Source organism: Petaurus breviceps, unplaced genomic scaffold, assembly GCF_028583685.1.
Source record: "Petaurus breviceps papuanus isolate PSGF00001 unplaced genomic scaffold, PetGlider_PUasm1.0 38, whole genome shotgun sequence".
Lineage (NCBI taxonomy): Eukaryota > Metazoa > Chordata > Mammalia > Diprotodontia > Petauridae > Petaurus > Petaurus breviceps.
This window is the reverse complement of record NW_027186304.1, coordinates 3,490,493-3,512,376: the sequence shown is the minus strand read 5'-3', so window position 1 is coordinate 3,512,376 and position 21,884 is coordinate 3,490,493. Positions and strand designations below refer to the sequence as shown.

At 35.0% G+C, this 21,884-nt stretch overlaps 1 long non-coding RNA gene across 2 annotated transcripts in view; it reads left to right on the top strand.

The window, feature by feature from the left end:
- The window catches only part of LOC138170317 (uncharacterized), a 108,158-nt gene that overhangs the window by 82,971 nt on the left and 3,303 nt on the right, over positions 1-21,884 (top strand). Inside the window, exons 3-6 of one of the 2 annotated variants that reach the window (XR_011170571.1) lie at positions 875-961; positions 1,419-1,515; positions 1,627-1,696; positions 2,970-5,870. This is a non-coding gene — a long non-coding RNA (uncharacterized lncRNA). Of the gene's footprint in view, positions 1-874; positions 962-1,418; positions 1,516-1,626; positions 1,697-2,969; positions 5,871-21,884 lie in introns of those variants that run through there. The other variant, XR_011170572.1, reaches the window with a different exon arrangement.

Below are 21,884 nucleotides of genomic sequence, written 5' to 3'. Positions count from 1 at the left end.
TCTCTCTCTCTCTCTCTCTCTCTCTCTCTCTCTCTCTCTCTCTCTGTACTTTAAAAAATTGTGCTGTTCTTCAAGGGAGGAAGGTGTGGCCGCAAGCACCCCAAGCCTCCCCAGGGTCGCTGCCACTACAGGTTCTTGGATCTGCTTTGATAAAGGAAAGCAACTCAAAATGGGTTAACAAGCTTACTTTAATCAGTCAAACATATATCATTTACCTCATTCAGGGGAAAAAGGTCAGCACCCTGAACTTCAAAGTATACAGGCAGAATTATCAAGACAGAAACAGATCAAGTAGATAGCTTTCCAAACTGTCCAACCATTACATCCCTACCAAATCAACATCTGGGTTTCAACATCTGGGTTTTTCAAAGCCAGGGGCCTCTGGACAACAGCTTCCCAGAATCCATATCAAATCACAGAACACTTCTCAAAGTGAGCCCCAAAACAAAGCTACACATCAGGGCTTATATAGCCTTCTCTTGGCTCAGAGAATGTAACAACCTTCTGGACCCACTGGCCAATCAAAAAGTATCTACTGAAAAACAAGCCTCCCACCCCAGGCTCCAGGTGCACTTTAGCCTAGGGGCAGGAAAGATCTTATAAATTTACATTCACATTACAGAAGGGTCACTGTCTTTGGCTTCTTGCACCAGAGGCTGCAAGCCCTAGCTAATTACCTGGTGCTGTGTTGATGTTTCTCTGAAGCCCCTGGAAACCCTCCTTGTCTGTTGCTGTGTTGAGGGGGTGGGATGAAATTGAGTGACCTTGGTGGAGGCCATAGGGGCCTGCCAGCTTACCTGATGCTGAACTGGGGTCCTAGTGGTGATTTCTGATTTGTGCTGAGGCCCTGTGGTGTGCTTCTGCATTTCTCCAGGACTACATTGAAGGACATGAAGTTCTGGAATGCTGTCTCATCATGCTGGAGAATGCCTGTTTGCCTGGGCCTATGTACAAGAATGTGGTAGTACTTGAAACTGGAATTTTCCAGCCCCCCTTCTTATGCTAAGGAACGTGGGGGCTCCTGGTGTTGGTGTTTGCCTTCTCCACCATGCTGGGGCTCATGATATCCCACTGATGTGATGAGCTCATTTTTGTTGTTGATTTACTGGGATGTTTTTGATCTTGAAATGTGCTTCCTTTATACCTGAGTGAGATAGACCTGTCTTGAAGCTCTTTCAAGTTATTTGGGCTAAAAGATTGTTTCACCCTATCTCTTTGCTGGCTGTGCTGTTCCAGGATTTGTTGTGGGTGCTATTTTATGTTTGTTTGGAGGTGAAGAAGGGAGAAATAAAATGATTTAGTGCTTACTCAGTTATCTGGGTTCCCAGAAGTCAGTGCATGTAAATCTTTCAGACCAATTATGAAGAAGACCCTTACTAATAAGCAATGTGAGAAATGTATCTTTTCTCTATATATAGGAAGAGAAGATCAATGAAATTGCCTTCTCCAGCACATTACTGAAGAGAACTAAGACTCTTGAACCAAAAGTTTGCTGATAGTGTGTGAAAAATCATGGTATAAAATTAAAATAACACTTTAAAAACAAACAAATTTTAAATTGATAGAAATCCTGACTTCCCTCTTCATTATATTCCATTCTGAACTTTTTTCTTCGTCTATATGCAGGTTGCATTCAAAATGAATGAAGTACTGGACACAATGAAAGGATTACCATATAATAACCAAAAATATGCACGTATGTATGAGTATAAATTCATATATATATATATATATATATACATATACATATGTTCCTCATCTAATTTTTAATTATTATGAGGTCTATTTATTTTGAGTTACCATGGATCTTATTGAGAAAATCCGATGTTATTCTAAGATTTTTCAAAATGGTGTCACATAGAAAATATCCATATATATACAGAATCCCTCTTCAATTAGGATTTCTTAATAAGACATCACGATATTGCTAAACATACTGGAATAGTATGTATCCATATATTTTATGCAATATTTGATCAGTACATTACCCTAAAATAAAATTTTAGTTTCCAGAATGTTATCTTACATGATTTTAACACAATAATAAGAAATACCTTGTCAAAGAAAATTTAAACTTTTTTCTGAGAGTATTTTGTAAAATATTGTATCATTAGTAATGACAAAATAAATGCAATGTGATATTCCTATTCTTCTTAATTATGTAAATGTAAATATCTGGTGTCATATGGAAAATAACTTGAAAACCATATTTCCTTTTCATATTTTTGTCAAAGATATTCCCATATAAGTAGATGCCATTCTCATGATGATTTTATAGAAATGGAAAAGATTTTATGTTTTAGTCAAATAATGCTATTTTTTCTAATTATCTTCTTCAAACTTTAAACATCATATTATTTCTGTTACCTCTGTGATTTCCTCTAGGAGGTAACAGAGCCTTTGATAAGCCTTAAGGAGATAAAAAGAATAATTGGCCTAAATCATACCAAAGAGAAATCACTTATCATTAAACCTGATAGCATTATTAGTTACTTTGAGATACATGGATTCTGAAAACTATAGATTATTTTAATTTATTCCATGCAAAATGTGAATTTAAAGATATTGTGAACATCAAGAGGAGGAAATGGTGATAAACCAGAACCATCATGAGTCCATGAAGAACAGTTGATGTCAAACTAAAAGTATCCTCTTTTTGAACATAATATCTAAACTGGTAGACCAGGAGACATGTACATTTAGTCTACTTAGATTTTTTTTTTTCCCACTTAATAGTTATTTCATTATTTCCTCATTTTTTCTGACTTCCAATTTTTTTCTCCTTCCTCCCTCCCTCCCCTCTCCCCATCCCAAGACAACATGCAATCTAATATAGGCTATCTGTGCACAATCATAGTAAACATATAATTTCCATATTAGTTATTTTGTGAAAGTAGAATCAGAACAAAAAGGAAAAACAAGGAAAAAGAAAGAAAAAGATAAAATAGTATGCATCTATCTGCGTTCAGACTCCATAGGTGTTTCTCAGGATGTGGACAGCATTTTCCATCACAAGCCTTTGGAAATTGTCATGGATCATTGTATTGCTGAGAAGAGTTAAGTCCACCAAAGCTGCTTATCACACATTATTGCTGTTACTATACACAAAGTTCTCTTGGTTCTGCTCACTTTACTCAGCATCAGTTCATGTAAGTCTTGTTTTAATTTTCTTCTGAAATCTGCCTGCTCATCATTTCTTACAAAAAAATAGCATTTTGTTGTATTCATATATCCCAACTTGTTCAGCCATTTCCCAATTTATGGTCATCCCCTCAGTTTTCAATTCTTTGATACCACAAAAAGAGTTGCTATGAATATTTTTGTACATGTGAATGATTTTCCCTTTTTCATTATCTCTTTCAAATATAGACCTAGACGTTTTATTACTGGATCAAAGGGTATGCGGCATTTTATAGCCCTTTGAAGGCAGTTCCAAATTATTTTGCAGAATAGTTGGATCAGTTCACAACTCCACCAACAATGCATTAGTGTTCCAATTAACCCACACCTCCAACATTTATCTTTTTTTTTTTTGCCATGTTAGCCAATCTTAAAGGTATAAGGTGGTACATCAGAGTTGTTTTAATTTGCATTGCTCTAATCAATAGTAATTTAGAGCACTTTTGCATGACTATAGATAACTTTGAATTCTTCAAAACTGCCTATCTATGTCCTTGACCATTTATCAATTGGGAAATGACTCGCATTCTTATCAATTTGATTCAGTTCTCTACATATTTTAGAGATGAGGCCTTTACCAGAGACATGGGCTATAATTTTTTTCCCAGATTTCCACTTCCTTTCTAATCTTGATTACATTGTCTTTTTCTGTGTAAAAATCTTTTTAATTTAATGTAACCAAAATTACCCATTTTGTATTTATAATGTTCTCTATCTCTTGCTTGGTCATATATTTTTCTCTTCTTTATAGATATGACAGGCAAACTATCATTTGTTCTCTTAATTTGCTTATGGTATATACTCTTTGTCTAAATCAAGTACTCATGTTGACCTTATCTTGGTGTATGGTGTAAGATATTGGTCTATGACTAGTTTCTGCCACACTTGTTTTCCAGTTTTCCCAGGAGTTTTTGTCAAATTGTGAGTTATTCTCCCAAAGCTGGATTCTTTGGGTTCAACAAACAGTAGATAACTCTGCTCATTGACTACTGTGTCTTGTGCACCTAACCTATTCCACTGATAGTCCACTTTAATTTTAGCAGTTCCATTTAAAAATCCAGACATTTTCTGTTGCAAAAAAATAATATATGGCAAGATGATAATAAAATTATATGACGTTGTTACTACTGAAATTGACATATTTAAAAAGTCTTAAGTGTTTAGTGGCTGAACAGTAACATAGATTGGATGTTCATTGAATGTATAAATGAGACAGCAGAGAAATTTAGTGAATATATTAGATGAAAGTCCTTCCCTCTCCTTGCCCCAACCATTCCTATGACTTCACTGGCATAGGAAGATTCGCTGAAGAAACTTGGTCTGCAAATTCAGATCAACATTCATTCTTCAATATATAGACTTAGACAATTTCCTGGGGCAGTAAGGAGTTAAGAGATTTGATCAGGGTCACATATCCAGTATGTTTTAGAGATGAGAAAAAAGTCAGATCTTTTTGTCTTTCAATCCAGATCTCTATCCACTATGCCATAATGCTTCTCTGATAAAACAATATGAATCAATAAAAAAAGTTGCCAAAAAAAAGACTTCAATAGTACATTATAGAGAAGTGTAGTAGCAAGCACCCCAGCGTCCTCAGGGTTTGCCGCTACCACAGGTTCTTGGATCTGCTTTGTTAAAGGAAAGCAACGCAAAATGGGTTAACAAGCTTACTTTAATCAGTCAGACATATATCGTTTACCTTGTTCAGGGGAAAAAAGATCAGCACCCCAAACTTCAAAATATACAGACAGAATTATCAAGACATTAACAGATCAAGTAGACAGCTTTCCAAACTGTCCAACCATTACATCCATACCCAGTCAACATCTGGGTTTCCACATCTGGGTTTTTCAAAGCCGGAGGACTCTCAACAACGGCTTCCCAGAATTCAGATCAAATCACAGAACACTTCTCAAAGTGAGTCCCAAAACAAAGCTACACATCAGGGCTTATATAGCCTTCTCCTGGCTCAGAGAATGTAACAACCTTATTGACTCACTGGCCAATCAAGAAGTATCTACTGAAAAACAAGCCTCCCTCCCCAGGCTTCAGGTGCACTTTAGCCTAGGGGCAGGGAAGATCTTTAAAATTTACATTCTCATTACAAGAAGGTATAGAGAGATGTCAGTTTATTAAAAAAAAAAAAAGATTGGTTATTTTCGTGAACTATAAGCCCAACATGAGTGAGTGAGTCTGCAATGATATGGTAGTAAAAAAATGCTTATAGTCAATATTCTCTTAGACTGCATTAAAAGGCAGATCTTTCAAGAAGGAAGAGACTATAATCCTGCTTTAAGTGTCACTAGTTATACCCTGTTTAAATTATTGTGATCAGTCCTAGGCTCTATAACATAGGAAATGAGCATTGGTATTCTGAAGAACACCTAGAAAAAGGCAAATAAGGTAAAAAAAACTTCAATGACATGTCATGTGAGGATTATTTGAAGGGATTGAAAATATTAGATGAGGGGTTTAATAGAGTATAAAACTTTGGGAACAGGATAGCTACTTCTTAGTATGTGAAATACTATCCTTTAAAACATGGAGTAGATACATTTTATCTGACTCCAAAGGTTTGGACTAATAACGATGGTTGGATATTGCAAAGAGACAATTTTAGTCTTTATTTAAAACCAAGAAAAAATAAGACAACAACAGTAAAAAAAAAAAAAAAACGCATTCTTTAACAACTAGAACTCGCCAAAAGTAGAATGTGCAGCCTTAGGAGATGGTGAGATACATGCTTTGACAGTCTTAAAGCAAAGTCTAGATTACCCCTTGTCAGGTTGTAAAGGAAAATTGTCAGTGCATTTATGGGTTAGACTAGGTGGCTCTTGATCTCCCTTGCATCTGTAAAATCCTCTGGTTTTATAGTATCCTTGCTTTCTGTCCCTCTTACGTATCCTAGTGCAATAGCTTACTGATTATTTAATCTTTCTACCTCTCTAATCTGAATTCCACATAGCCAGCAAATCATTATTCCTGAAATTCACATCTGAGTCTTACATTCCTTTGCTAAAAAAAAAATCTTTAATTACTTCCTATTATCTGTAGGATAAAATAAATTTTTAAAAATGCTTTTCATTCTGTCACTTAAAACCCCTTATAATCTTGATTCTAACCTCTTTTCACAAATATATTTCCTGTTATCCATGTTCATGTATTCTGTGTTTAAATCCAATTATCCAGAAACTATTTGCTGAGTTTATCACCCAATCTCCCATCAATGTGTCTTTGCAGTGGCTGCCCCCCTACCTTGTTTGAAATGCATTCTTTATGATCTCTATGTCTTAGAATCTCCTATTTTCCTCAAGGTCCATCTCAGGCACTATTTCATCCCTGAAGAATTTCCTGATTCACCTCAGTTGGTGGTATTCTTTTATTTTCTAGTATTTACGTGTCTGTGTGCAGATTTTTTTTCTCATTAGAATATAAGCTACATGAGGTCAATAAATGTATTTGTTATCTTTGATTTCCCAGCATCTTGCTCATAACAAGCCTTTTAAAATATAATGAATTTAATCGCTAAAGATCACATGGCTAATAAGTAAAGGAATTTGTATGAACTGCAGGAAGCTTCTGTCCTTGGCATGTCCTTTTCAATAAATGTATCAGTAGATTTCAAGAAGAAATAGATGGCATGGATATCAAATTTACAGATGACATGGAACTGGGAGGGATACCTAATATATTGGATGACAGAATAGAGATAGAAAAAATTCTTGACAGGTGAAAATGGGACGAATCTAACAAGATGAAATTTAATAGGGATAAATGTCAAGTCTTATATTTGAATTTTTTTAATGAAATACACTACTGCAAGACAGTGTAACCATGACTAGAAAGCTATTAATATGGAAGGGACCCAGGAATTGGGAGGCCACCCCAAGTTTGGGGGAATACAAACTCAAAATGAGACAACACTGTGATAAAAACAAACAAAAAATATGACTGATATTTAGCTGTCATCATTCAAGTAAGATGTCCAGAATGAGGGAGTCCATTATGGTTTGCTCAGGTCAGACAAAATCTAGATTATCCTATTCATTTTGGGAATAATATTTTAGGGGGAAAATTACAGACTCAAATGTGGCTAGAAAGAAGTAACCAGGGTGATTAAAAGATTAGAAAAATGACATTAAAAGATCTCTTAAAGAACTGGACATTCTTAGACTGAAAAATAGAAGATTAGCTGGTGGTGATGGTGGTGGTGGTGGTGGTGGTGGTGGTAAGGAAAAGAGGAGAGCATTATATTTAATTGGGTATTAGAAATATTCTGACATAGAGAAAAGGTAGCAAATTTAGTCTGTCTCCAAAGATAGAGAGAGGATTAATGGATAAAAGTTATGGGGAAACAGATGGCTGTTTAAATATGAAGAAAATGAAAGCAAGCATGACATAGTAAACAGAGAGCTGACATTGAGGTCAAGAAGACCTGGTTTTGATTTTCGCCTATGAAACATACTGATTATATGATCCTGAGCAAGTAACCCTAGGAACCTCTCAACTACAATAAATTGCAGTTAAAATGCCAACCTATAGTGGCAGAAAGAGTTTCTTAATCTGAGAGTTCTCAATATCAATAAAATTGCAAGTCTAGTCCCTATTACTCTTTCAAAGAAGAAAAATTCCTAAAAATATTATTATACCAAAATGATGATAGTGATTTCTCCATCACTCAGCATCTTCCAACATTTGTTGAAATATTACTTATCAGGAGTGTAACAAAAATGGTTCATAATTAAAGCAAGAAGTTATGTATATTCTGTGGTCTCATCCACCTCTGGAATTCAATCAGTAATAGTAAATGCCATAATTGTGTGCACTTATGTAATTTCAACTATCATTGTTCATAATTATTTAAGATATTGCCTCAAATTGTTGTTAGTCAGTGGGTACAAAGAGAAAAAATTGAGAGAGAAGGATAGAGAGAAGATAGGAAGAATGGAAAAAAGGAAGAAAGGAAGGATTAATAAATAAATACATTTCATATGTAAATATGTTATACACATAATAAAACCATCCACTTTAAAATAGATTTTTTCTTTGCTTGATTATATATATTAAAAGTATAAGAAAATTAAAACAATACAAACAGTTCAAGGCATTGAATTTTATAACCAACTGTCCATTTTGTAATTTAAATTGACTATAATCCTCTGGTTTGTGGTTCTGTAACCTATCTGCTAAGCGTGCCGCTGTCCATTGTTCTTCCTCCTTCATGCTGGTTTGGAGTTATCAAAACATTTTATTTGTTTTTTATATATATATGTGAAATTGGGATGTCTGCCACTGTCTCTTTGTAGCCCACATTTATGCTGAAATCCCTAAAGACGTTTTTTCATTTTGTCCTTTACTTAGTTGTTCTTCAGAGTCCACTTGTGATTGCTTTTTTATCAGTTCATGACAATGATTTGGTAAGCCTGCTGATTTCCATGCTTGCAATATATATAAAATAGTGGAGCTTTGCAATGACAAGCACCCAATTCTGTGCTAAATCTTAATAGTGCCTCTTTTAACACTAAAACCTTATTGATGAGGGCGGCTAGGTGGCGCAGTGAGTAAAGCGCCGGCCTGGAGTCAGGAGGACCAGAGTTTGATTCCAGCCTCAGACACTTAACGCTCGAGCGTGCACACGCACTTACACACACACACACACACACTAGCTGTGAAACCTTGGGCAAGTTACTTAACCCCAATTGCCCTCCAAAAAGGCAAAAAAAAAAACAAAACCTTATTGATATAAATCTTATCTTCACACTTAATTTTAAGCATGACTCAGTAGATGACTTCATAGATAAAAATTTTCAATGTCATTCATATAGCATTATAAACTCCTTTATCATTTCCAGTTATCAATTCTCTTAACCATAAACTGATAGATCTGGCATAAATGACACTAAGGTGCTGCCACTTCTACATTCAATAATTAATCAATGAAAGCAGTGACTTATCTAAATATTATAAAAACAGGGGCAACTAGGTGGCACAGTGAATAGAGCACCGGCCCTATAGTCAGGAGGACCTCCATTCAAATCCAGTCTCAGAGACATTTAACACTTACTAGCCATGTGACCTTGGGCAAGTCACTTAACCCTAATTGCCCATCTGAAAAGCAAATATATAACAATGATAACTGCTTTATTATAGCATTGTTCTCTTCTAATTGCTAAAAGACAATCATATCCAGAACTAGAAGGGAGTAAAAGTAAGATTGGATAATACAACTTATTTGAGTTATTTAGAAAAAGGAAATTATTTACTCCCTATACACACACACTCACACACGTGATTAAGGTGACAAGAAAGGAAAAATGGCATAGGATCATACTGAAATTCAAATCAATAAATTAAATTCATTATAAACTCTATTTATTAAATATCTAATATTTACACATCACTGCTCCATAATTTTCCTTCTCCTTCTCCTCCTCCTTCTCCTTCTTCTTCTTTGTTTTTGCTTTTTGAATGGGAGAAGGTAAGGCAATGGTGTTAAGTGACCTGCCCAATGTTACAAGACTAGTTTTTTGTGTTAAGTGTCTGAGGCCATGTTTGAACTCAGGTCCTCCTGACTCCAGGGCCAGTGCTCTATTCACTGTGCCACCTAGCTATCCCCATTTTCTTCTCAAAGCTTTGAAAAGTTTTTTTTTCTCTTTTGTATGTACCCAGCATACACTTTATAATGCATACTACACAGTGGGATTCATATTTAATGAGACTCTACTGAAATAAACAGGTATCAGCACCTACTACATTCATAATTCTTCACTGATGTTGTATGTTGATGTTTCATCAACCATAAAAGTAATTACAGGTCACTGGAGGATTTTCCACTGATACACAAATTTTGTCAGATCCTACAAAACTAGAAAGTTTTTGAAAATGCACTTCTGCCCAGGAAAGAGAAATTTAGAAATTTTGTCTGCATGAGAATGAACTACATTTTGATCCACATATCACATTAAACCATCTACTGTAACTCTGGTTGAGTGCCCTCTAGTACCGGTCAAAACAATACATACATTAATGAAATAAAAGATTTTTGAAGAATGTATAAGACATTGTGCTTGATGTTATGAATTCAAAGATTTTTAAATGTGGCAACTCATTTTTCCAACCTGATTTCCTGGGTATGTGAAAATCCTAGTGTAGATAGACACTCATCTGATGTGGAGTTCCCACCAAGCTCTTCAGTAACTTGTACTTAACTTATTGTCTTTAGAAAATCTCCTGGGCATATTGAGTGCTGAAGTGACTGGTCCAGGACCACACAACTAATATGTGGCAGAAGGATTTAAATAGACATCTTTTTTATTCTAAACCTATTTCTCAATCCATACATCTACCATATATAATGAAATCTGGGATAGGAAAATCTAATTGCATGGAAAGTATTGTATACCAAATAACTGTCGTACAGATTAGTAAATTATTAAGTACAATGGAGAATTTCCCCACCACTTAATAGTGTTTTATTTTTTCCACCTACATATAAGAATAGTTTCCAATATTCATTTTTAAAAGATTTTGAATTCCGGGGGTGGCCAGGTAGCACAGCGAGTAAGAGCACCGGCTCCAGTGTTGAGAAGACCTGGAGATCGAATCCCGGGCTCAGACACTTAGCACCCACCCAGAAACACCTGGCCATGTAACCTTGAGCAAGTTACTTAACCTCCATTGCTTAGGGGTGGCCAGGTGGCTCAGCGAGTAAGAGCACCGGTTCCAGTGTCGGGATGACCTGGATCAAATCCGGGCTCAGATACTCAGCACCACACCCAGAAATAATAACTGGCCATGTAACCTTGAGCAAGTTACTTAACCCTGATTGCTCAAAAAAAAAAAAAGATTTTGAATTCCAATTTTTTTCTCTCTCTGCTCCCATCCCCCCCCAAGATGGAATGCAATTTGATATAGCTATACATGTATAATTGTATAAGAAATATTTCCACATAGGTCATGTTATGAAGGAAGAATAAGAACAAAAGGCAAAAACATGAGAAAAAAGGAAAATAGTATGCCTCAATCTGCATTGAGAATTCCTAGCTCTTTATCTGCATGTGGATAGCATTTTCAATAGTGAGACTTTTGAAATTGTCTTAGATAATTGAATTACTGATAAGATATAAGTTAAACCAAGTTTGACTTAATTAGAATTAAGTCAAACCAAGGTCATTGCACAGTGTTGCTGATGCTGTGTACTGTGTTCTCTAAGTTCTGCTCACTTCATTTAGCATTAGTTCCTAAAAGTCTTTCCAGATTTCTCTAAAATCTGCTTGCTCATTATTTCTTATAGAATGATAGTATTCCATTACATGCATATACCACAACTTGTTAAGCATTCCTCAATGCATGGGGAACACCGCACTTTCCAATTAATTTCAATAACAAAAAAAGAACTGTTTTAAATATTTTTGTACATGTGGGTCCTTTTACCAATTTATGATCTCTTTGGGACATAGACCTAATAGTGGTATGACTGGATCCAAGGTTATGTACATTCTGTTTGCCTTTTGGGCATAGTTCCAAATTGCTTTGTAGAATGGCTGGATCACTTTATAACTCCACTGACAATGCATTAGTTTCCCAGTCTTCTCACATTTTCTCCAGCATTTATCATTTTCCTTTTTTACCATTTAAATCAATCCAATAGGTGTGAAGTGATACCTCAGAGTCGTTTTATTTTGCATTTCTCTAATCAATAGAGATTTAAAGCATTTTTATATGGCTATATATAGCTTTAATTTCTTCATCAGAAAATTGTTCCTATCTTTTGCAATTTGTCAATTGGGAAATGATTTGTATTCTTATAAATTTGACTAAGTTTTCATATATTTTAGGAATGAAGCCTTTATTAGAGAAACAGACTGTAAAAATTGCTTCCCAGTTTTCTGCTTCCCTTCTAATCTTGGGTGCATTTTATTTGCTTGGGGAAATTTTTTTTTAATTTAATGTTATCAAAATTATCCAATTTGTATTTCATAATGTTCACTATCTCTTGTTTGGTCATAAATTCTTCCATTCTCAACAGATCTGCCGGGAAAACTATTTCTTGCTCTACTAATTTGCTTATAGTATGAGGCTTCATATCTAAATCATGAATGCATGTTGACTTTATCTTGGTATATAGTGCATAATGCTGTTCTCTGCCTAATTTCTACTATCCTGTTTTCCAGATTTCTGAGGAAATTATGTCAAACAATGAATTCTTCTCCCAGAATCTGGAGCCTTTGTGTTTATCAAACTGTAGATTAATATAGTCATTAACTGTTGTGCTGTGTGTACCTAATCTATTTCACTGATCTACCACTTTATTCCTTAGCCATGAATAAATAGTTTTGATGGTTGTTGCTTTTTAATAAAGTTTAGATATGGTATAGATAGTCCATATCCCATTGTATTTCTTTTCATTAATTCCCTTCATATACTGGACTTTTTTTTCCTTCCAGATGAATGTTGGGTTTTTTGTTGTTGTTGTTTTTTGTTGTTGTTGTTGTTTGTTTGATTTTAAAGCAATCAGGGTTAAGTAACTTGCTCAAGGTTACACGGCCAGTTATCTCTGGGTGTGGTGCTAAGTATCTGAGCCCAGATTCTATTCCAGGTTATCCTGACTCTGGGGCTGGTGCTCTTACTCGCTGTGCTACCTTGGGTTGTTTTTTTAGTTGCATGCCCAATTCAGCGATCTCTTAATCCAATATATTATTCATATAAGTATTTAGGCACATACAGTTTCTACTAAGAACTGTTTTGAATGCTTCCCATACGTTTTGGCATGTTGTCTCATTATTGTTTTCTTTTAGATGAAATTATTTATTGTTTCTATGATTTGTTGTTTGACTCACTCATTTTTTAAGATAAGATTATTTAGTTTCCATTTAATTTTTAGTCTACCTTTCCATGGCCCTTTATTATATGTAATTTTTATTGCATCATAATCTTTGAAAAACATGCATTTAATATTTCTGCCCTTCTGCATTAGATTGTGAGGTTTTATTCCCAAATACATGGTCAATTTTTGTGCAGGTACCATGTACTGCAGAGAAAAAGGTATATTCCTTTCTATCCTCATTCAATTTTTTTCCAGAGGTCTACCATATCTTACTTTTCTAAAATTCTATTAATCTCTTTAACTTCTTTCTTATTATGTAGTTTGATTTGTCTAGTTCTGAGTGAGAGAGAGAGTGGGTTCCCCCACTAGTATAACTTTGTTATTTCTTCCTGTAACTCACTTAACTTCTCCTCTAAGCTTTTGAATATTTTACTACTTTGTGCATATATGTTTAGCATAGATATTACCTCATTGTCTGTGGTACTTTGTAAGGAGATGTAGTTTCCTTCTTTATCTCTTTTAATTAGTTCTAGTTTTGCTTTTGCTTTGTCTGAGATCAGGATTTTTACCTTGCTTTTTTTTTCCTTCTCTGAAACGTAATATATTCTACTCCAGTCTTTTGCTTTTACTTGGTATGTATTTCTCTACTTCAAATGCATTTCCTGTAAACAAAATATTATAGGATTATGCTTTTTAATTCACTCTACTATCCACTTCTGTTTCGTAGGAAAGTTCATCCCATTCACATTAACAGTTATGATTATTAACTGTTTCTTTCTCTCCATCCTATTATCCCACATTTATACTTTTCTCTCTCTTTTCAGCCTCTCCCTCCTGACCAGTATTTCTGAAAATTTTGGAGTTACAAAATCCATTTATCTTCTGTCCAGTCTCACACATAGAACTAACCTTGCTTATACATAAGTTAAGGTTCATACTTGCAACTTGTTCCCTATTCCCTCTGCCTCTTCTTAGTTTTACTATACTAATCCTCTCTCATTCTTCCTCTCTTGTATTATATTAATCTCTTTTCAGTGTTTATATGCTAATTTCCCATGAATATGATCAGGTTTTCTTAGTAGTGAAATCATGGTACATTGACTTTATTATTCTATCCAGCTACCATTCTCTTTTCAACTTGACTTTACAATTAAATTGCTTAGGAAAATTCCCCAATGTTTGCAAGTTCTCACAACTCACTCTGCAATTCCAGGTAATTTAGATTTCATTTCCATGGCACTACTGAAACTGCATCATGAAAGGTCACAAATGAAATAATCACCAAATTCAATGGTATTCTATTAGTCTTCATCATCCTTGACCTCTGTATTTGGCATTTCTGGTAATTATATTCTAGCTATTTCCCTTATCATTGTTTTAAAAGTGATCTCTTTTAATAATTTGTTCAAGAATTTTATTGGACTAAATATGAAGTTTACTAGTTTATAGCTTCTATCATTCACTAATGCCTCTTTTTTTAATGGAGAAAATGTTTTACCCATCTTTGTTTTCTCTTTTTTCGCTTTCTTCATGCTTCCTTAAAGAATGTTGAAAGTGACTTAATGGGGCGGCCAGGTGGCTCAGCGAGTAAGAGCACTGGCTCCAGTGTCGGGATGACCTGGATCAAATCCGGGCTCAGATGCTCAGCACCACACCCAGAAATAACTGGCCGTGTAACCTTGAGCAAGTTATTTAACCCCTATTGCTTTAAAAAAAAAAAAAGAAAGTGACTTAATAAGAGGTTTTTTTTATGTATTTATCCCTTTAAATTTACAAGGTTTTTACTCAGCAACATATCTGAGAGTTAAGTAGTAAAGTATCACTCCAGTGTTTTTAGATGTTGACACTGAAGCACAGAAAAATCATGGAGTAGTATGTACTGCACGGAGCCAAGATGGTGAAGCAATAAGTAAATCACTCCCACTCTCCTTTATTGACCTCTGAAAGCAAAGAAAATATCACCAGGAAAACCTGGAACAACTGAGCCAGCAGAAAGATGGGACATGAAAGTCATATAGCCTTGGAACGTTGGTGGATTGACAGGAAATGTCCCTCTCACTCCAGTGGAGGGGGAGCAGTATAAGACAGGGGGCATCCAAGCAAGCCCTTCCTCAGCAAATCTGGGGGAGATCCTGAGCCCCTGGTTGGTGGAGCAGGCAAGCACCAAGGCAAGGACCTGCCCACCCCTGAGTACATTAGCACAGGCAAGGGAACCAGTAGATTCCAGCTCAGAAAACCACAATATATGTTGGTGGTCAGGTATCCTCCAACAGCCAAACCTCCCTGTGTTTCAGCACAACTCCAGAAGGCACAGGTCCAGGCAGTCAGGCATCCTCTGCTGGCCAAGTCTTAGAGTGTTTCAAAGCAGCCAGAGTGAGTAGATATCCTTTGGGGTCCAGACCCTTAAAAACACTGAGAGCTTCAGTGTTGATGACCCCAGCTAAGGACCACATAAACTGCCAGACCCCTAAAGCCTCCAGTTGCCAGTACCTAAGAAACCAACACACAAAACTAGTGACCAGGTCCCAGGCCCCTAGCACAAGAAGCTTGTGTCAGTTCAAGAAGGAGAGCTCAACTTTGAAAATTAGGAAATAGGCAAATACAATGAGCAAAAAGCAGAAACCATTGATAATGACCATTGATTCTTATTATGGGGACAGGAAAGATCAAGGCACAAATTCAGAAAAAGACAACATTGTCAACATATCCACATCTGAAACCTCAAAGAAGAATATGAAATTGTTCCAAGACCCAAAAGTCTTCCTTGGCAAACTCAAGAAGGCTTTTAAAGGTCAAATAATAGAAGTAGAAGAAAAATGGGTAAAGAAATGAAAGATATGCAAGAAAGAGTCAGTAGCTTGAAAAGGAAGGACAAAAATTAACTGAAGAAAATGATTCCCTAAAAAGTAGAATTAGCCAAATAGAAAAGGGAGGCACAAAATCACTTAAAAGAACTCTTTGAAAAGTAAAATGCGCCAAATGGAAAAGGACGTACAAAATCTAATTGAAGAAAACAATTAGTTAAAAATTAGGACTGGGCAATTGGAAGCTAATGACTATGAGACATCAAGAATCAGTCAAACAAAATCATGAAAATGAAAAAAATAGAAAAAAAAAACATAAAAGACCTCACTGGAAAAAAAAAAAAAACAATGGACCTGGGAAATAGATCCAAGAGAGATAATTTAGGAATTATTGCTCTACCTAAAAGCCATGATGAAAAAAAGAGAATGGACAGCATCTTTCAAGAAATCATGAAGGAAAACAAGCCTGAGGTCCTAGAAGAGAGTAAAATAGTTATCAAAAGAATGCACCAAACAACTTCTGAAAAAGATCCCAAATTGCAAATATCAAGGAATATTGTAGCCTAATTCCAAAATTATCAGGCTAAAGAGAAAATACTGCAAGCAGCCATAAAGAAACAATATAAACATCATAGAAGCACAGTGAGGATTCTGAAGGATATTTCAGTTTCTATATTAAAGGATCAGAGAGGTTGGAATATGATATTATGTAAAGCAAAGGAGCCTGGATTACAACCAAGGATCAAATACCCAAGAAAATTCAGTATAATCTTACTGAAGAGGAGATGGACATTCAATGAAATAGGTCACATCCAAACTTTCCTGATGAAAATTCCAAGGCTCAACAGAAAATTTTATCTTCAAATACAAGGCTCAAGATGGGCATGAAAAAGGAAAGAGGAAAGAAAAAAAGCATGTTATTAATAAAACTGTTTACACCCAAGAAGGGAAGATAATACTTATAATCCTTGGTAACTGCATCTTCATTATGTCACATAGAAGGGGTATACATAGATAGAGGGTTTGAGTATAAGCTGACTTTGATGAGATGATAAAATATCTAAATTAAGGGGTGAAAAGAGATTGTACTGAAAAAGAAGAAAGCAGAAGAGGGTGAATTACATCACATGAAGAGGTACCAGTTACAATGGAGGTAAAGAAGAGAGGGAGATGAGTATTGTTTAAAGCTAACTCTCATCAGATTTGACTCAAAAAAGGAATAACATTATCACTTAAGTACAGAAATTCAACTTACCCTATAGGAAATAAGAGGGGAGAGGAGAAGGAAAAAGGAGGGGTGAATGAAAGAAAGGATGAATGAAGAAAAAAGGAAGGGAAAATGGTAAGGAAAAAGGAGAAAAAAGAGAGGGGGCTGAGAGAAAGGAGAGTAAACTGGGGGAGACAGTGGTGAAAATCAAAATTCTAGTGAGGAGGGAAAGGGATAAAAGAGAGAGAAAAGAATAAACAGGAAGGGGGAGGAAATAGAAGGGCAAGAAAGACACAGATAGTAATCATAACTCTGAATGTGAATGGGATGACCTTTCCCATAAAATGGAAGCAGATAGCAGAGTGCATTAAAAAGCAATTCAACAATAAGTTGTTTACAAGAAATATAATTGAAGCAGAGAAATATACACAGAGTAAAGGTAAAAGACTGCACCAGAATATTTCATACTTCAGCTGAAATAAAAAAAGCGGTGGCAGCAATACTGATCTTAGACAAAGAAAAAGCGAAAAAAAAAAGAAATTATCTAATTAAAAGAGACAAAGAAATTACATTCTGAAAAGGGAATCATAAACAATGAAGTAATATCATTACTAAATATATATGTACCAAGTGGTATTGTATACAAATTCTTAGAGGAGAAGTTAAGGGAGTTAAAGGAAGAAATACACAACAAAACTATACTGGGGAAAGGGGATTGCAACCTCCTCCTCTCATCTAGATAAATCAAACCCAAAATAAACATTAAAGAAGTTAAGGATATTAATAGAATTTTAGAAAAGTTAGATATGGGTGACCTCTGGAGAAAATTGAATGGGATTAAAAAGAAATATACCAGGGGTGGCCAGGTGGCACAGTGAGTAAGAGTGCTGGCCCCAGAGTCAGGAGACCTGGGATCAGTTCCAGGCTCAGATACTTGGCACCCACACAAAAATAATTGGCTGTGTAACCTTGAGCAACTTACTTAGCCCTGATAGCTTAAAAAAAAAGGAATATACCTTTTTCTCAGAGGTATATGGCAGTTACACAAAAAATGACCATTTACTAGGGCATAAAAATCTATCAGTTAAATGAAGAAAGGCAGAATCATTAAATGCATCCTTTTCAGATCATGATGCAATACAAATTACCTGTACTAAAGGCCCATGGAAAAATACACTAAAAATTAATTGGAAACTAAATAATCTAGTTTGAAAGAGTGAGTGGGTCATAGAAACAACCAATAGCTTCATCCAAGAGAGTGACAATAGTGAGACAAAATACCAAAAGTTATGGGTTGCATTGAAAGTAGTATTTGAGGAAGTTTCATCTCTCAGTACTTGCAGGAATAAAACAGAGAAAGAGGAGGTCAATAAATTGGGCATGAAACTAAATAAGCTAGAAAAAGAAAGAAAAAATAAAAGTCATCAGTTAAATACCAAATTAGAAATTCTAAAACACAAAAGAGAAATTGATAAAACTGAAATTAAGAAAATTATCAAACTAATCAATTAAACTAAGAGCTGGTTTTATAAGTAAAAATAAATCAATAAAGTAGATAAAACTTTGGCTAATTTGTTTTTTAAAAAAAGAAAAAAAATTATCAGTATCAAAAATGAAAAGGGTGAATTCATTAACAATGAAGAAGACATTAAAATTATATTTAGGAGTTATGTTGCCCAGCTGTATGCTAATAAATTTGAAATTCTAAATAAATAGGTGAATATTTACAAAAATATTAATTTCCTAGATTAACACAAGAAGAAATAAAATAATCAGTAACCCAATTTCAGAAAAGGAAACTGAATAAACCATCACTGAGCTGTATTAAAAAATATCTCCAGGGCCAGATAGATTCAAAAGCAAATTCTATCAGACATTTGAAGAATAATTAATTCCAATACTACATAAACTATTTGGAAAAATAGGTGAAGGAGTCCTACCAATTACTTTTATGATAAAAATATGGTTCTGTTATCTAAACCAGAAAGAGCCAAAACAGAGAAAGAAAATAAAACAAAGAAAATTATAGACCAATTTCACTGATAAATATAGATGAAATTTTTAAATGAATTATTAACCAAGAGATTACAGCAACTTATCACAAGGATAATACACTATTATCAGGTAGAATTTATTCCAAATGCATGGGTGGTTCAATATTAGGAAAACTATATAACATAATTGACCATTTCAAAAACAAAATTACCTCAATAAAAGCAGAAAAAAAAACTTTTGACAAAACACAACCCCCATTCCTATTAAAAACATTATAGCATAGGAATAAATGATTCTTCCTTAAAATCATATGTAGCACCTATCTAAAACAATCAGCAAAGCATTATATGTAATGGGGATAAGCTAAAATTATTTCTACTAAGGCGTGAAACAAGAATGTCCATTATAAGCAATAATGTAGTATTATTCAATATTTTTATTGAATGTTGTACTAGAAATGTTAGTGTTAGGAATAAGAAAGAAAAGGAAATTGAAAGAAATAAAATAGGCAAAAAACAAACAAAACTATCATTCTTTGCAGATGCTATGATGGCATACTAAGAGAATCTATTAAAAAAATTACTTTACATCCTGCAAAGTTGCAGGATATATAATAAACCCACATAAATCATTGTCATTTCTATATATCACTAAAAAGAATCCAATAGCAAGTGATAGAAAGAGAAATTCCATTAAAAGTCACTGCAGATATTATAAAGTATTTGGGAGTCTACCTGACAAAACAAATCCAGGAACTATTTACACACAAGTACAAAACATTTTCCACACAAAGGTCAGATTGAAATAATTGGAAAAATATCATTTGTTCATTACAATTCTACCAAAATTAATTTAATAATTCTGTTCCATGCCAATCAAACTAGCAAAAATTATTTTTGAGCTAAAAAAAAACAATAACAAAATTCATCTGGAGGAACAAAGCATACAAAATCTCAAGGGAATTAATGAAAAGAAAATCAAGGGAAAGTGCACTAGCTGTACCAAATCTTAAATTGTATCATAAAGCAGCAATCATCAAAACTACTAAGTACTAACTAAGAAATAGGATGGTTGTGTGTAACCTTGGGCAAGTTACTTAAACCCAATTGCCAAAAAAAAAAAAGAAATAGGATGGTGGATCATAGGTACATAAGACACAATAGTCAATGACTATAGTAATCTACCATTGGCTTAATCTAAAGACTCCAGTTTCTGGGATAATAATTCACTATTTTAAAAAAAAAACTGCTGAGAAAACTGAAAAATAGTATGGCAAAAACTAGGCACAGACAAACATTTTACACCCTACACCAAGATAAAGTCAAAATGGGTACATGATTTAAAATCTGATACTATAAGCAGAGTAGGAGAATAAGGCATACTTTACCTGTCAGATCTGTGGAGAAGGGAAGAATGTATGACTAAATAAGAGATAGAGAATATTATGAAATGCAAAATAGATGATTTTGATTGCATTAAGTTGAAAAGTTTTTGCACAAACAAAGCCAATGCAACTAAGATTAGAAGGGAAGTAGAAAACTGGGGAGCAATTTTTATAGCCAGTGTCTCTGATTAAGGCCTCATTTCTAAAACATATAGAGAACTGAGTTAATTTATAAGAACACAAGTCATTCCCCTGTTGATAAATGGTAAAAGGACATGAACAGACCATATTAAAAAGAAGATATTAGAGCTATCTATAGTCATTTGAAAAATGCTCTAAATCATTATTAGATTACAGAAATGCAAATTAAAACAACTTTGAGGTACTACATCACACCTATCAGATAAATAACAGAACAAAGCAGGAAAATGATAAATGCTGGAGAATATGCCAGAAAAAAATGGACACTAGCATTTTTGGTGGAATTGTGAACTGATCCAACCATTCTGGAGAGCAATTTGGAACTATGCCCAAAGGGCTATAAAACTGCATATACTTTGAACAAGCACTACCACTTCTATGTGTGTAAACCAGTGAGATCATAAAATTGGGTAAAGGACCCACATGTACAAAAATACTTAAACTCTTTTTACAATGACCAAGAATTAGAAATTTAGGGGATGTCCATTAATTGGGGAATAATTGAAGAAGTTGTGGTTGATGAATGTAATAGATTACTGCTGTTATATAAGAAGTGATGAGCAACCATATTTCAGAAAACCTCTGAAAATTTTTTTTATGAACTGTTTCTTTGTGAAGTGAACAGAACCAGAAGAACACTGTACACAGTAACTGTCAAATTATGTGATGACTTACTTTGGTAGACTTAGCTCTTCTCAACAATTCAAGAATCTAAGACAACAACAAAAGTCTCCTTAGGGAAAATGCTGTACACATCTGCAGAAGAAATTCTAGAGACTGAATGATGACTGAAGCATACTATTTGCTTTCTTTTGTTGTTGTTTTGTTTGTTTCTTCTTTCTTGTGGTTCCTCCCAATGGTCCTAATTTTTGTTTACCATGTGAGTATGGGGAAAAGGCAAGGCAAGACAGGGCAGGGAAGGGTGAGGCAAGGAAGGGGAAGGAGGGCAGGGCAAGGCAAGGCAAGGCAAGGCAGGGGAAAGCAAGGCAAGGCAGGGCAGGACAGGGCAGGACAGGGCAAGGCAGGGCAAGGCAAGGCAAGGGAAGGGAAAGGAAGGGGAAGGGAAGGGAGGGGAGGGAAGGGGAGGGAAGGAGAGTGGAGGGGAGGGGAAGAGAGGAGAGGAGAGGAAAAGCAGAGGCGTGGAGAGCAGAAGGGAGGGGAGAAGAGGGGAAGAGAGGGGAGAGGAGAGGAGAGGGGATGGGAGGAGAGGGAAGGGGAGGGAAGAAGAGGGGAGAGGAGAAGTGGAGAGGAGAAGGGAGGGAAGAGGAGACGGGAGGAGTGGAGAGA